We start from the raw sequence: 14,961 nt of genomic DNA on the forward strand, positions 1-14,961 counted from the left end.
GTGCTTCCACCAGTGCAACTGTGTCATGAACGTGTGTAGCAGTATACATTACTTGTTGCTGGGCCATTGGAGCATGTGGAATTTGAATTTGGCTGTAGAGCCTGGATTTGTTGTTGGGGAAATTGTATTTATTGTTGGGGAACTTGTATTTGGACTGCTCCAGTAGGAACATTTATGTTTTGATTCTGGGGTCTTTGAATTCTCCTTGATTTGACTGTTGTCAACCGTCTGCGCAACACCACCACTTTGCATCAAATTATTTACAGTATTATAGGGGCACTTCCATTTCTGATCTCCAATGTTGCCACACGCATCACAAGGAAGCATTAACTTCTTGTTTTGAACATCAGCCACATTAGCATTTGGATCAACTCGAATTCCACGACCCCTACCTCTGAACTGAGGCACCATATTGCACTCCTCTTTGTGTTCCCAGCACTCCTCCTGCGTTCACCATTCCTTGAGATCCCTGCATACCTGCTGCCTGGGCAGATTTTATTTGCATCACCATTGCCTTATCACTTAGGGCCTGATTACAACTTTGGAGGACGGTGTTAATCCGTCTCAAATGTGACGGATATCCTGCCCACCGTGTTACGAGTTCCATAGGATATAATGGACTCGTAATATGGTAGGTGGTATATCCGTCACATTTGGGATGGATTAACACCGTCCTCCAAAGTTGTAATCAGGCCCTTAGGCCCTCATTCTGACCCTGGCGGTCTTTGACCGCCAGGGCGGAGGACCGCGGGAGCACCGCCGACAAGCCGGCGGTGCTTCAATGGGGATTCCGACCGCGGCGGTAAAGCCGCGGTCGGACCGGCACCACTGGCGGGGTCCCGCCAGTGTACCGCGGCCCCATTGAATCCTCCGCGGCGGCGCAGCTTGCTGCACCGCCGCGGGGATTCTGACCCCCCCTACCGCCATCCAGATCCCGGCGGTCGGACCGCCGAGATCCGGATGGCGGTAGGGGGGGTCGCGGGGCCCCTGGGGGCCCCTGCAGTGCCCATGCCACTGGCATGGGCATTGCAGGGGCCCCCGTAAGAGGGCCCCTAAATGTATTTCACTGTCTGCTGCGCAGACAGTGAAATACGCGACGGGTGCAACTGCACCCGTCGCACAGCTTCCACTCCGCCGGCTCGATTCCGAGCCGGCTTCATCGTGGAAGCCTCTTTCCCGCTGGGCTGGCTGGCGGTCTGAAGGAGACCGCCCGCCAGCCCAGCGGGAAAGTCAGAATTACCGCCGCGGTCTTTCGACCGCGGAACGGTAACCTGACGGCGGGACTTTGGCGGGCGGCCTCCGCCGCCCGCCAAGGTCAGAATGAGGGCCTTAGTCTTTTCTGCTTCAGCTCAATTTTGTCACTGCAGTATTTTGCGTAATGCAATACTTCATTAATCGGCTTTCCCTCCCAGTAAATCAAATGATTTCAAATAATGTTGCTAATTTCAGGCTTCAATCCTTGAACAAATCTGAACACAAAATGAATCATATCTTTTGGTTCAATAATCTCAGTGCCACTGTATTGTTTGAATGCTTGTAACCATCTCTTATAATAAGCATAAACAGACTCCTTCGTCACTTGTGCTGCCCTGTCAATTCTTTGTCAATCAACATCTTTTGGGGAACTTTAGTTTTCAAAAACCTAATCACCATGTTGTAGCTTTTCATCACTTCTTCAGATGGTGCACCTGTCACTGCATTCCTTAGAGGCTCGTGCATTGGCCAATCAACACCCAATTTATGCTTACCCCACAAATCTGCTGGAACCACAATCTCAAAAAAAGTTTTACATCTTCCCACAGACACTTTGCAAGCTTAACTGTTCACTGGCTTCTCCCTCAACTTTGAGTAATCATAAGTAACTGCCAGTATGTCACTTCAGCTCTGTGGAACATGGACAAAATTCCCTCATGCAATTTCTCTTGTTTGGCATCATTTTTACAGCTCTGTCAGCCTGCTGTACACCATTTGAAGATGCAGTCGGTTTTCTCTTTTGTTCTCTTTTCATTGACCATACGCCTTCCCATTTATCTAATGCTTCCTATGTTTAAATGCTCTGAATCAATTCCTTAAGATGAATTTTCATTCTATTCAATTCTATTCATGTTTTCAGTGTCTCTTGAATCAAATTTAAATCTGTAACTTCTCTTTAACTGTTTGGATTTATTAATCTCAATTTCATATTTTTCAGCTAAATCAGATAATTTATCATAAATCTGTCTTGTACAAAGAGTAACGTCCTTGCACATAAAGTGCAACTCTTTTCACTATAAGAATCCAACCTGTCCAATTCAAGTGTTCCCTCAATCATGTCATTTAATTCAAATTTTAGCTAGCCATATTCAATGTCTTTTCTCCCTCTGGGGTGTTTTTCAAACCTGACCCTTCATTTAGACTGCCTAACTATTCGGTTAATTGTTGTGCTGTTAACCCTTGCAGACTAATGTTATTACTTCGAGATATGGGCTGTGGATGAACACAGATTGTTCTCATACTCTGCTCTTGAGCTAATACCGATGAGCCTGAGCATCGGGGACATCACATCAATCAGTGGACCTACTGTATCACATGTCTGGTTAAGACCAAAGGAATTCATAGGTGTCATGGCTGGCACCTAAGTGCTCAGTCTCTCCATTTCTGCATTAGTTCCAAAAGGACCATTCATTGCTGATACCGGATTTGGAATCTGTGAACCACTCTCGCTATTACCCTGGGCATACAAAGGGACAACTGGGCCTATTGTCACAGGAACTGTCAATACATCTCGCCCAACAAATTTGCTTGACTTTGCAGGAACATTAATCCTTTACCTTGACCAGTTAATACTCCACCAAGAGACTGATTCAAAGCAACATTCTGAGGTGTCGTCACTGGGGAATACATAGACATTGTCTGTCACTGGTTCACAACTTGTGCAGGTGTCTGTACATTAGGTGTTGACTCATATTGAGTCATTCCTGCATCCTGAATTGATTGTGGCATAATTGGAACTGTGACATTCTGAACTGTATTGCCAATCGTAACTGTAGGGTAAACCGCTGGTACCTGTGCAACATTAGCAGTAGGTACGTTTGGAGTTATTTGAACCTGGCTTTGTGCGAATGTGCTGTGGCAATATTCAGGACTACATTCTGGTTTACCAATTCAACTGCATTATACGGGATTATAATTATAAATTCATCCTCTCAATCACTTTCAATGTCCCCTGCTTTCACCTAATATCTGTTTTGGATCTTTTCAGATTTCTTTTTGGTTTTAGGTTTAATACTTCTATCACCTTCCTTCTCTTCTTCGACAGCTAGAACAAATATTGTTACTTAGTTAACACGGAAACATTTTCTTTGTTTTCAATACAATAGGACATTCAACTCACATCAACAACCTAGAAAATAATTCAGGTTAGAGGGAACAGAATAAGCATGTAATTTTCCTCTACCGCTGCAGAGATGAATCTACAAGCCTAATCCAGCTAAGAAAGTCTAAATGCACATTAATACAATTAATAGACATAAATCCTATTGCACACTTTACAATCGAAATCATTTATGCACAGCAAATAATTTTACTGAAAAGATTATTTACGACATTATAGAACACAATTTAAAATGTGCATTTATTTTCTGCTCACATGCAACACCTTAAAAAAATCATTTAATTCAATATAAGTTCAATTAATTCATGATCATTCAATACTCATAATGTACTTCATTTCCGTTTCTCTTAAAGATAATACTTTCAATGTTCTTATCAATAATCAAATCAAATATAAATGCACAATATCTTTCATGTTTGAAACGTGATGTCAAATACGAATGGAGGCCACCTTGTCCACCATACTTCAAACGTGTACATATTACATTTACAGGTTAATTTCTCTGTTAGGCTTTTAAATGAAGGTTTGTAAATCATCATAATCTACATTCTATGCCACTAATGTATTAGTAAAATTCGACGTCTCTCAGGCGCTGCCATGACTCCCTGGAACAGACTGCTTCTTGCGAGCTGGAGTGTGGGGAAGCTCTGTAATGAGCACTGAGGTAGCTGAAGTCTGAAAAGTGCTGGAAGCCTGTGCTGCTGAGTAGAAACAAATCATACCTCCTCACCAAAATTCCCTGATGATTGGTGACTTAGCCAAGGAATGCAGCCTCAGATGACCTATGCACATAATGCTAATAGGCGATTATGGTATAAGGACAGGGATACGTATTTCAACAAGAATATTTTTACAAGACAGAGATTAAGAGCATACTTCAAAGAAGACGTGTGCATGCAAATCTGAATTAAATTCATGAATATATTGTCATATTTCTAAACAGTCCAGTGAGGGATATTTATATTTAATTACTACCAAACAGAAGCAGAAATCTAGCATTTACATGTTGACATTTCCAGAAACTGATAAATGATGGCAGATGCGCTTTGCATATTCACAAACTCAGTTCATATTTCACTCATGGTGTAGGTGAGGTAAGTGTGATGTTTATTGGCCATATATTGAATAGGTTTTCATAAACAAATAGAAGATTGGCTTCAAAAAAAGTTTGAATAACAGGTAAAACTGAAACCTTCCCAAAGAATAACACTCTGTGTGCTTTTCTACAGAGCACTGCCTAGTAAAACTTCTTAGTAATGCCTTTTCAAAGGGTTTCTGTAGCAAGCACACTCATATTTGGTTGGCACCTGGAGATTAAGTGATTTGCCCAGAAACACAGCAAGTTGAGCCGACAGTTCCAAAATAGACAACTCTGTCCGTTAGCCACATCCTCTATGCCACATTCTTATGTCTGTAAAACTATTCAACCTGCCAACATCACAGAGCCCTAAAAGATGAATGTCTCTTTCAGCCCTGCTGAAATGCCAGGTTGGCACCAAAAACATAAGACGTGAATTAGTGTGGCTGGGCTTTGAGCTTGTGGCAAAGCGGGTGGGTGACTCATACTGGATCGAACTGTGCTAAGAAAGAGTAACAACATGGTATGTGATTGTGTTTTAAAACAGAAGGAGCAAACCAATAGAACAGAACTGTTCAGACAGTTGAGCTAAAAGGCTTTAAAAGCAAATCAATTTAATTACTTGAGTGTTATTAACATTGTTAAGCCAAAAGTCCCTGCCTCTAAAATTTAGCGATCCACATTTACAGTGTAGCTTTATTACAGTAATACTTAGATTTCATAACACGTGATCTTTTGCTGATGTGTGTATAGCATTGGCCTTGGTTGCGAGGGCTACGTATAAAAGCACAGCTGCCCTTTCACAGATAGATGATTTCAATCTGGCAGGACGGTCACTTAATGTGCCGTATCCTTCTTAAAAAAAGGCATTTCAGACAGGTGTAAGATTGAGGAAGGTGTGAGAGGCAAGCACAAGGCAACATGACATTTAGTAGATACCCAGAGCAAAGTGGATAATACCAGTGGGCAGAGCTCAGGCGAGGAACAATTTCGGACGCCTTTCACTCATTGCCACTCCTAAACCACCATTGTGTAAACCAAGTACTACCGTTCGTACTCTGGAACACTCAAGATTCTGACGCCATAGCTGTGGAACTGCGTTCACACAGTTGTGTTCTGGATTGTTAGACTTTTTGAAGTTAGCTTAACCCCTTCGCTGCCAGGCCTTTTCCCCCTCCTGTGCCGAGCCTTTTTTTTTTGCTATTTGGGGCAGTTCGCGCTCAGGCCCTCATAACTTTTTGTTCACATAAGCTACCCATGCCAAATTTGCGTCCTTTTTTTCCAACTTCCTAGGGATTCTAGAGGTACCCAGACTTTGTGGGTTCCCCTGAAGGAGACCAAGAAATTAGCCAAAATACAGTGAAATATTTTTGTTTTGTTTTTTAAATGGGAAAAAGGGCTGCAGAAGGCAGCTCGTGGTTTTTTCCCTGAAAATGGCACCAACAACGGGTTTGTGGTGGCAAGATCACCATCTTCCCAGCTTTCAGGAAGGGGCAGACTTAAATTGGAAAACCCAATTTTTCAATACAATTTTGACATTTTACTGGGACGTACCCCATTTTTACTATTTTTTGTGCTTTCAGCCTCCTTCAGTTAGTGACCAAAATGGGTGAGAAACCAAAGCTGGATCCCAGAAAGCTAACCATTTCTGAAAAGTAGAAAATAACAGCTGAAATAAAAAAATATTGAACTTGAGGTGAAAAAAACAGCCATTTTTCTCCACGTTTTACTCTGTAACCTTTTCCTGCGATGTCAGATTTTTTAAAGCAATATGCCGTTACGTCAGCTGGACTCTTCTGGTTGCGGGGATATATAGGGCTTGTAGGTTCATCAAAAACTCTAGGTACCCATTTACCTGTCACTTCTTCAGTCAGGTCTAAGTTCAACTGTTTCATCATGTGACATTGCCACAACATATGGTAAAACTCGTTTGGTGACCCTGTTGCAAGGACCCTATTATATCGAGGTTGGGCTACCTTAGCTTAGTTTAGCTTAGCTTAGGTTAGTTATCCGGTTTGGGCCTTTTACAACATACATGTTTTTATTTACGTTTTATTCATACTTTTTTAGCAAGCCTGCTTTTAGCAATTGTTTTACATATTTTATCAGCTGAATCTTCTTGGAAGACAGAGTTCACGGTGCACATTTTATTGGCCATTGTACAACTTGTAGGGGTACATTTACAAACCCATAGCGCCTCCTTGTGCCACATTAGTGTAATTTGTTTTACGCTTATGTGATGTTAAGGAGGCGTTTCTGTCGCACCCTATTTACAAAGTGGCGCAGTGCATGCATTGCGCACTTTACGACTCCTTGCGCCACATTATGCCTGCTCCAGGCAAAATGTATGCAAGGGGTCGTTCCGGTGCCGGGGTGCCCGCAAAAATGGCACAGTGAAATTTACAAGATTTCACAGTTCCATTTTTGGCATAATTTGTAACGCCTGCTCAAAGCATATGTTAAAATTACGCACCCATAGTAACCTATGGGCCTCCTTGCACTTTGCTGCACTAGCATCAAACTTTTTGATGCTACTGCAACAAAGCACCACAATAGTGTAAAAAATTCTGATGCTGTTGACCAAATGACCGCTGTGGCACTGTATCATAAATATGGTGCTACCATAGTGTCATTAGGTGCTGGTAGGGGGGATGCAAGAAAAGTGGTGCATCATTTATGATGCTCCACTTTCTTGTAAATATGCCTTGTAATCTGTACCTTTGCTTTGCCCTAGGCTGCTATGTACAGTACATGATATGCCAACTTGTATTGCCAGCCAGGAGCTAGTTTCTATCCTTGAGACACATTATTACATCAGGCCTGTTCTCAGGACACTGTATGGGTGATTATCTAAACAACATATAGGCCTAAGGAGGGTAGAGGGCATTCTGGTCATGACCGACCTGGGAAGTGTACCACACTGCAGACAGCTTTGCCGATCCTGGTGCTAACTCTTCAGCTTCACAAGATGATTGCCATCCAGACAACAGACCCTTGTTATTTGATTCAGGTATGGGGGTGGTGGTACTCCCCTAGGTCGGGACTGGCAGAATGGTTACAACCCCTATGCTGTCAGAGTTAGGTAGGAAACTCTAGAATCACCAGGCTTCATAGAATCACACAACATGGTGGGGTTGTTCATTGTCTTTACTTTAGTTGTAATGATGATTATCTCATATACTGTCTTGACATGCATGAGTAAATGAGTGAAAGAGGTATAATCTGTTTCCACGACTTTCATTAGGAGTCAGAGTGTCCAGTTTGGGTTGCCAAGAATCACCTCTTCCCTGATAGGGTTGGGTGAGGCACTGCGAGCTAGCCAGGAGTTAGGCCGACAGCTACCAAGTGGTGTGGGATTGACTCTGTTTCCCACAGTCGGTGGTGCTGCCGCCCTAAACACACAGTCGTATTACCAAAGTAGGATCTGCACAACAACCCCTGACACCTTGGGCAGGTGTCAGATGCGCCCAGGTACATTTGTGTTATTTTGCTGAGAGGCATTTACATCTGGTGCAAATAATTGGATTGCATATAGGGGGTTCCTAATTGATGCATTGGTATACCCTAAGGGTTTCTCCAATTGTCTGTCAGTGAGCACTTTACCTGTTGTTTCCTGCCATTGCTCCTTCTCCGGCTAGTTATTTGTGTGCACAGTTGGGGTCAGTTCGAGTATAGTTATTGTGACTACATGCCTACATGCTCAGTATATTAAAAGGACTGTGCGTAGCATAGAGCTTGGGGGGTTCATTATGTTCTTCTCTTCATGTCAATTTTGGCGCCTTTACCAACAAGGAATTGTCCTATTTAAAGCTCATACTGTCCTAAGGGATTCAAATTTGTGTAGAGTTCCTTCAGCACATGTATCACCAACAGTGTCTGTGCCCACATCCATCTATAGGGATTTGTTATGTTTTTGACATGTTTAAACGTAGACAGGCAAAATAACGTTAGTTCAGGGTTATAGTGGGTCTAGTGTTACCCACTCTCTGTAAATACCCGATCCAATAGTGATGCACTATTCAAAATGCTTTTGATCGTAAGACTATCGTTTTTGACATCCTGAAACAGACCTCTTGTAGAGAGATGCCACCCACAGCAGCTTATAGTTCCTTTAGTTTGTAATCAGATTCGTCCTCCGTCCAGGGCATTTGCCACAACAGTTGGGCAGCTAAGTAATATCCCTGGTACTTGGGTAACTCTGGGCTGTTCCCATGCAGTGGGAGCATTGTTTTTCCCAGCGAAAGGCATTTTCGTCCAGTCTCTCAAAACGAGCACAATCTGGTTATTCTAATGTTCCCTAAACATCTGACCAGTTATTACTGGGATAGTTTTGAAGGGGTAAAATAATTGAGGAAGAATCAACATCTTCATCATTGCTACCCGCTTTAATAGTAAGAGGAGGAGTTTGCATTAAACTGAACAGACTGTCTTGTGGCCTACCCACCCTGTCAGTATTGCCTCAAAATGTTGGGCCTCCGAGTGATAAATCTGAGTGCCAAGGTACCTAAATGTCCCTGGCACCCGTTGTGGCAAAGATCTGTGTGGTTCTAGGTTGGTATAGCCAACCTCTGGATAAAATGAATGCTATAAACCTGTCAGTAATTTCTGTAAATGATCACCTTTGCTATGTTGCCTAGCCATATATTCTTTCTAATCTATACCTTTTAACTTCTTTTAATTTTGGCCTATAATTCAAGTCATCTTAGTTGTGTCTCTAAGTCTTTTATACATAGTTTTCAGACATACCCCGTGATTGACTACCTTTAAGACGTCCTATTTGTTTGCTTCATTTTGTGCCATTCCTTAATTTAGCGATTAATTATCTATCTGTTCCTCTACAGTGGTCCGAAATTATGTGTCTTCCAGTGTATCCACTGGGATTTTCTAGGTCGGTATTTCTGGAAGTCGTCTAACCTATTGCATTTTCATCCAAAGTGGGTTGTGGTTTGAAGTCCAAATATTTAATAAGTCCCACTCTGTGTGCCAATCCCCTCCCTATTAGGAACATATCCAACTGAGTTGGGGGCACATGAACAAAAGATTAAAGTATTATGTGTAGGAAAGTACCATCTTGCCTGGCATGTTACCCCCATTTTTCACTGTATATATGTTGTTTTAGTTGTATGTGTCACTGGGACCCTGCTAGTCAGGGCCCCAGTGCTCATACGTGTGCCTGAATGTGTTACCTGTGTTATGACTAACTGTCCCAGACTAATCAGAACCTCAGTGATTATGCTCTCTCATTTCTTTCAAATTGTCACTAACAGGCTAGTGACCAATTTTACCAATTTACATTGGCTTACTGGAACACCCTTATAATTCCCTAGTATATGGTACTGAGGTACCCAGGGTATTGGGGTTCCAGGAGATCCCTATGGGCTGCAGCATTTCTTTTGCCACCCATAGGGAGCTCTGACAATTCTTACACAGGCCTGCCACTGCAGCCTGAGTAAAATAACGTCCACGTTATTTCACAGCCATTTTACACTGCACTTAAGTAACTTATAAGTCACCTATATGTCTAACCTTTACCAGGTAAAGGTTGGGTGCTAAGTTACTTAGTGTGAGGGCACCCTGGCACTAGCCAAGGTGCCCCCACATTGTTCAGGGCCAATTCCCCGGACTTTGTGACACCATTACACGCGTGCACTACATATAGGTCACTACCTATATGTAGCTTCACAATGGTAACTCCGAATATGGCCATGTAATATGTCTATGATCATGGAATTGCCCCCTCTATGCCATCCTGGCATAGTTGGCACAATCCCATGATCCCAGTGGTCTGTAGCACAGACCCTGGTACTGCCAAACTGCCTTTTGGCTGCTGCTGCTGCCAACCCCTCAGACAGGCTTCTGCCCTCCTGGGGTCCAGCCAGGCCTGGCCCAGGATGGCAGAACAAAGGACTTCCTCTGAGAGAGGGTGTTACACCCTCTCCCTTTAGAAAATGGTGTGAAGGCAGGGGAGGAGTAGCCTCCCCCAGCCTCTGGAAATGCTTTCATGGGCACACATGGTGCCCATTTCTGCATAAACCAGTCTACACCGGTTCAGGGACCCCTTAGCCCTGCTTTAGCGCGAAACTGGACAAAGGAAAGGGGAGTGACCACTCCCCTGACCTGTACCTCCCCTGGGAGGTGCCCAGAGCTCCTCCAGTGTGCTCCAGACCTCTGCCATCTTGGAAACAGAGGTGCTGCTGGCACACTGGACTGCTCTGAGTGGCCAGTGCCAGCAGGTGACGTCAGAGACTCCTTCTGATAGGCTCCTTCAGGTGTTGCTAGCCTATCTTCTCTCCTAAGTAGCCAAACCCTCTTTTATGGCTATTTAGGGTCTCTGTCTTTGGGGATTCTTTACATAACAAATGCAAGAGCTCATCCGAGTTCCTCTGCATCTCTCTCTTCACCTTCTGCCAAGGAATCGACTGCTGACCGCGCTGGAAGCCTGCAAAACTGCAACATAGTAGCGAAGACGACTACTGCAATTCTGTAACGCTGATCCTGCTGCCTTCTCGACTGTTTTCCTGGTGGTGCATGCTGTGGGGGTAGTCTGCCTCCTCTCTGCACTAGAAGCTCTGAAGAAATCTCCCGTGGGTCGACGGAATCGTCCCCCTGCAACCGCAGCCACCAAAGAACTGCATCACCGGTACCTTGGGTCTCCTCTCAGCACGACGAGCGAGGTCCCTTGAATCCAGCAACTCTGTCCAAGTGACTCCCACAGTCCAGTGACTCTTCAGTCCAAGTTTGGTGGAGGTAAGTCCTTACCTCCCCACGCCAGACTGCATTGCTGGGAACTGCGACTTTTGCAGCTACTCCGGCCTCCGTGCACTTCCGGCGGAAATCCTTTGTGCACAGTCCAGCCTGGGTCCACGGCACTCTAACCTGCATTGCACGACCTCCTAAGTTGTTCTCCGGCGACGTGGGACTCCTTTGTGCGACTTCGGTTGAGCACCGTTTCACGCATCCTCGTAGTGCCTGTTTCTGGCACTTCGGCGGGTGCTGCCTGCTGCTGAGAGGGCTCCTTGTCTTGCTCGATGCCCCCTCTGTCCCCTGACGCAATTGGCGACATCCTGGCCCCTCCTGGGCCACAGCAGCATCCAAAAACACTAACCGCACGATTTGCAGCTAGCAAGGTTGTTGGCGGTCTTTCGGCGGGAAAACACTTCTGCACGACTATCCACGGCGTGAGGGATCCGTCCTCCAAAGGGGAAGTCTCTAGCCCTTGTCGTTCCTGCAGAAACCTCAGCTTCTACTGTCCAGTAGCAGCTTCGTTGCACCCACAGCTGGCATTTCCTGGGCATCTGCCCATCTCCGACTTGCTTGTGACTTTTGGACTTGGTCCCCTTGTTCCACAGGTACCCTCGACTGGAAATTCATCGTTGTTGCATTGTTGGTTTGTGTCTTTCCTGCAGTATTCCCCTATCACGACTTCTATGTCCTTTGGGGAACTTTAGTGCACTTTGCACTCACTTTTCAGGGTCTTGGGGTGGGCTATTTTTCTAACCCTTACTATTTTCTAATAGTCCCAGCGACCCTCTACAAGGTCACATAGGTTTGGGGTCCATTCGTGGTTTGCATTCCACTTTTGGAGTATTTGGTTTGTGTTGCCCCTATCCCTATGTGTCCCCATTACATCCTATTGTAACTATACATTGTTTGCACTGTTTTCTAATACTATTACTGCATATTTTGGTATTGTGTACATATATCTTGTGTATATTTGCTATCCTCATACTGAGGGTACTCACTGAGATACTTTTGGCATATTGTCATAAAAATAAAGAACCTTTATTTTTAGTATATCTGTGTATTGTTTTCTTATGATATTGTGCATATGACACTAGGTGTACTGTAGGAGCTTCACTCGTCTCCTAGTTCAGCCTAAGCTGCTCTACTAAGCTACCATTATCTATCAGCCTATGCTGCTAGACACCCTATACACTAATAAGGGATAACTGGGCCTGGTGCAAGGTGCAAGTACCCCTAGGTACTCACTACAAGCCAGTCCAGCCTCCTACATTATGTTGTTCTCTTCAGATATCTAATAGGTGTCAGTGTTACCATCTTAGCAGCAGCTTCCTGCTATGGTGGGATCGATTTAACCATGCATATATATATATTACTCTATTGTAGTCACCTCCGCATATACTTAGAAAATATGGGCGTTGTAACACTTTCGGGACTAGGAGTCATAGAGCTGTACATGATTGATATTGGGTGCAGGTAAAGAAATGCCTCTTTTTGTTTGGTCACCCCCAAGTTTTTTGACTTATTTTACTGATTTTCCAATTCTGAGAGTGCACTGAGACCTGCTAAACAGACATCAGTGCCAGTGCACTGACCCTAATGTGTACGTTGAATTGGCTATAATTATTCAGAAACCTGTAAGTCCGTAGTAAATGGTACCCTGGTACCCAGGGCATGTAGGTTAGAGGGTTACCCCAGGGCTTGCAGCACCTGATGTGCCACCCTGGAGGTCCTCCTAGTAAATTCAGTCTTCTAATCCACCACTGTAGACTGGTAGAGTAGTCGTACACTGCTAATGGGACTTTGCCTTTGAAAGCAATGGGAAAGCCACCACTTCCCCAGGACCTGTGTGTAAGTCACCCCTCTCGCAGGCTTACCGAGCTTGTAAGGCTCGGTAGGCCTGCAAGATTTTACTGTAGAAAGACTTGGTTGCCCATTTGGCGAATACAGGGTTACACACTGACCTCTCAGCTGTGCTAACTCCTGAACAGTGCAACCAAAGTGGGCACTTCAGGGAATCAAACAACTCATTACATCAAGCCCAACTTGTGTCTCAAGTCGAAATTAATATAACCTGTTGTATTGTGCAGATTTATCAAAGCTGCCACTTTGTTGCCTTTAAAACTCCTGTGCCTTTCCGGGCACACATGTACCCTGCTCCATGAGATAGCTTTCTGCCCTTCTGGAGAGATGTGCAAATAACCCTTAGGAAGGAGAACAGGGATTGCAGGACAGGGAAGCATTACCTCCTTCTCGCAGGAAGACACTTAGGTGTTGTCTCCAAAAAGGCAGTCTTTAAAGGCAAAGACGCCTTTGAAGAGCAGGTGTTGGACCCCAGGGGTGAGGGCTGCCTCATTGTCTAGGTAGAGAGGCTGGCATGGAGAGCAGAGAGGGGAAACCAGTTGCCAAACCTGTTTCCTCACGGGCCCTTAGGCAGCCACTCCCAAAGGGTGGGCTAGTGAGGTCTATACACCAGGACAGGGGTCCCGCCATTTTGGCAGTGGGCAGAATGGTGCATCCTGGGATTACCAGATGTCTCATTCTACAGGAAGTGGCCACCAGGTGGGAGGGAACTTGGTAGCCCTTTTGCTACCAACCACATTCTGCCGTGAGGGTACTATGAGCATAAAGAGGGCATCCCTGGCACTCAGATCTTGACCAACTCGGAAAAGAACCGAAGAAAGACTGCTCTGCTGCAGCGCGGGATCAGCAAATAGATGCTTCACCAATGAGGACTGCACTTGCTAGCTAGTGAAGACAGAGACTTTGCCTGTTGTGTCCTACTCAAGGAGAAGCCGACCCCAGAGCCAGGTCAAGCCAAGAAAAGTTCAAGGGCCAGCTGACAGGCTTTTTGCTCATAGCAGGGGGACACAACAGCTGAAGAAGCCTGCTGGGGCAAGTTGGTATCCCAAAGTCTTCAAGCCGGTACCACCACCACCTTGCAGCACCGAGGTCCAAGACCCAGTGCCCCTAGTTCACCGAGCCAGGAGTGCTGTCAGAGTGTTGCTGGCACCCTCAGGAGGACCGTTTCCCGCCCAGGAAGGCTTGGCTTGGGACCATGACAACAGACAACTGGTAGTCAATTGGTTACTGGACATCGGCCAGACCAGAGAGGACTTTTTGAGATGTCGACCCTACAACTAGGAGCCCCTCACCATCTTAATGGTCTGAAGAATCTCTGCAGAAAGATTCCCGTCAGCTGCATTGCATCTACAGCATCCTTAGATCTTCTTGGGCAGTCTTCATCCTTTGATTCAGGACCACTCCACAGGACTCCATTGCAGCGTATATAAAGTGCTTGCAACTGCTGGTCTGTTTCTTCTGTGAACATAACTGTTCTTGAGAACCATGTCTAAATTATTATAAAAAACAACCTATTTTTATAAATTGGTGTCAGATTTGCTGAGGGTCATGTTGATTTCTTGTTCACTTATTTTGGTGCTGCTGAAACGCTTAACACGTTCCACTGTATAAGCCTTGCTGCTCAGTGCCACAGCAACCCAGGGTTGATCTGAGGGTTTCCAGATGAAACCTTCTGGCCTACAGGGGATGGTAAGTGTATTATAGTGTGAGGTAGCCCAATTACATCATATAATACACCCCATTTCCTCACAATGCATAGATATCAGTATAAGGTCCCCCCCTTGTTTAAACTACCCTTCAAAATCCTATACCTTCCCTTCTAATCGTCATTGATACTTCTGGTGTGTGTAAATTAAGGCATTCCTGGGGTAAACCATGTCAGTTTGCCACTTGCATATGCAGAGTA

General features: G+C 44.8%; 1 protein-coding gene across 1 annotated transcript in view; it reads left to right on the top strand.

Annotated features, from left to right (window-relative positions):
- ARHGEF19 (Rho guanine nucleotide exchange factor 19) overlaps positions 1 to 14,961 on the top strand; it is a 332,662-nt gene that overhangs the window by 193,579 nt on the left and 124,122 nt on the right. The window lies entirely within an intron of this gene.

Source organism: Pleurodeles waltl, chromosome 6 (genome assembly GCF_031143425.1).
Source record: "Pleurodeles waltl isolate 20211129_DDA chromosome 6, aPleWal1.hap1.20221129, whole genome shotgun sequence".
Classification (NCBI taxonomy): domain Eukaryota; kingdom Metazoa; phylum Chordata; class Amphibia; order Caudata; family Salamandridae; genus Pleurodeles; species Pleurodeles waltl.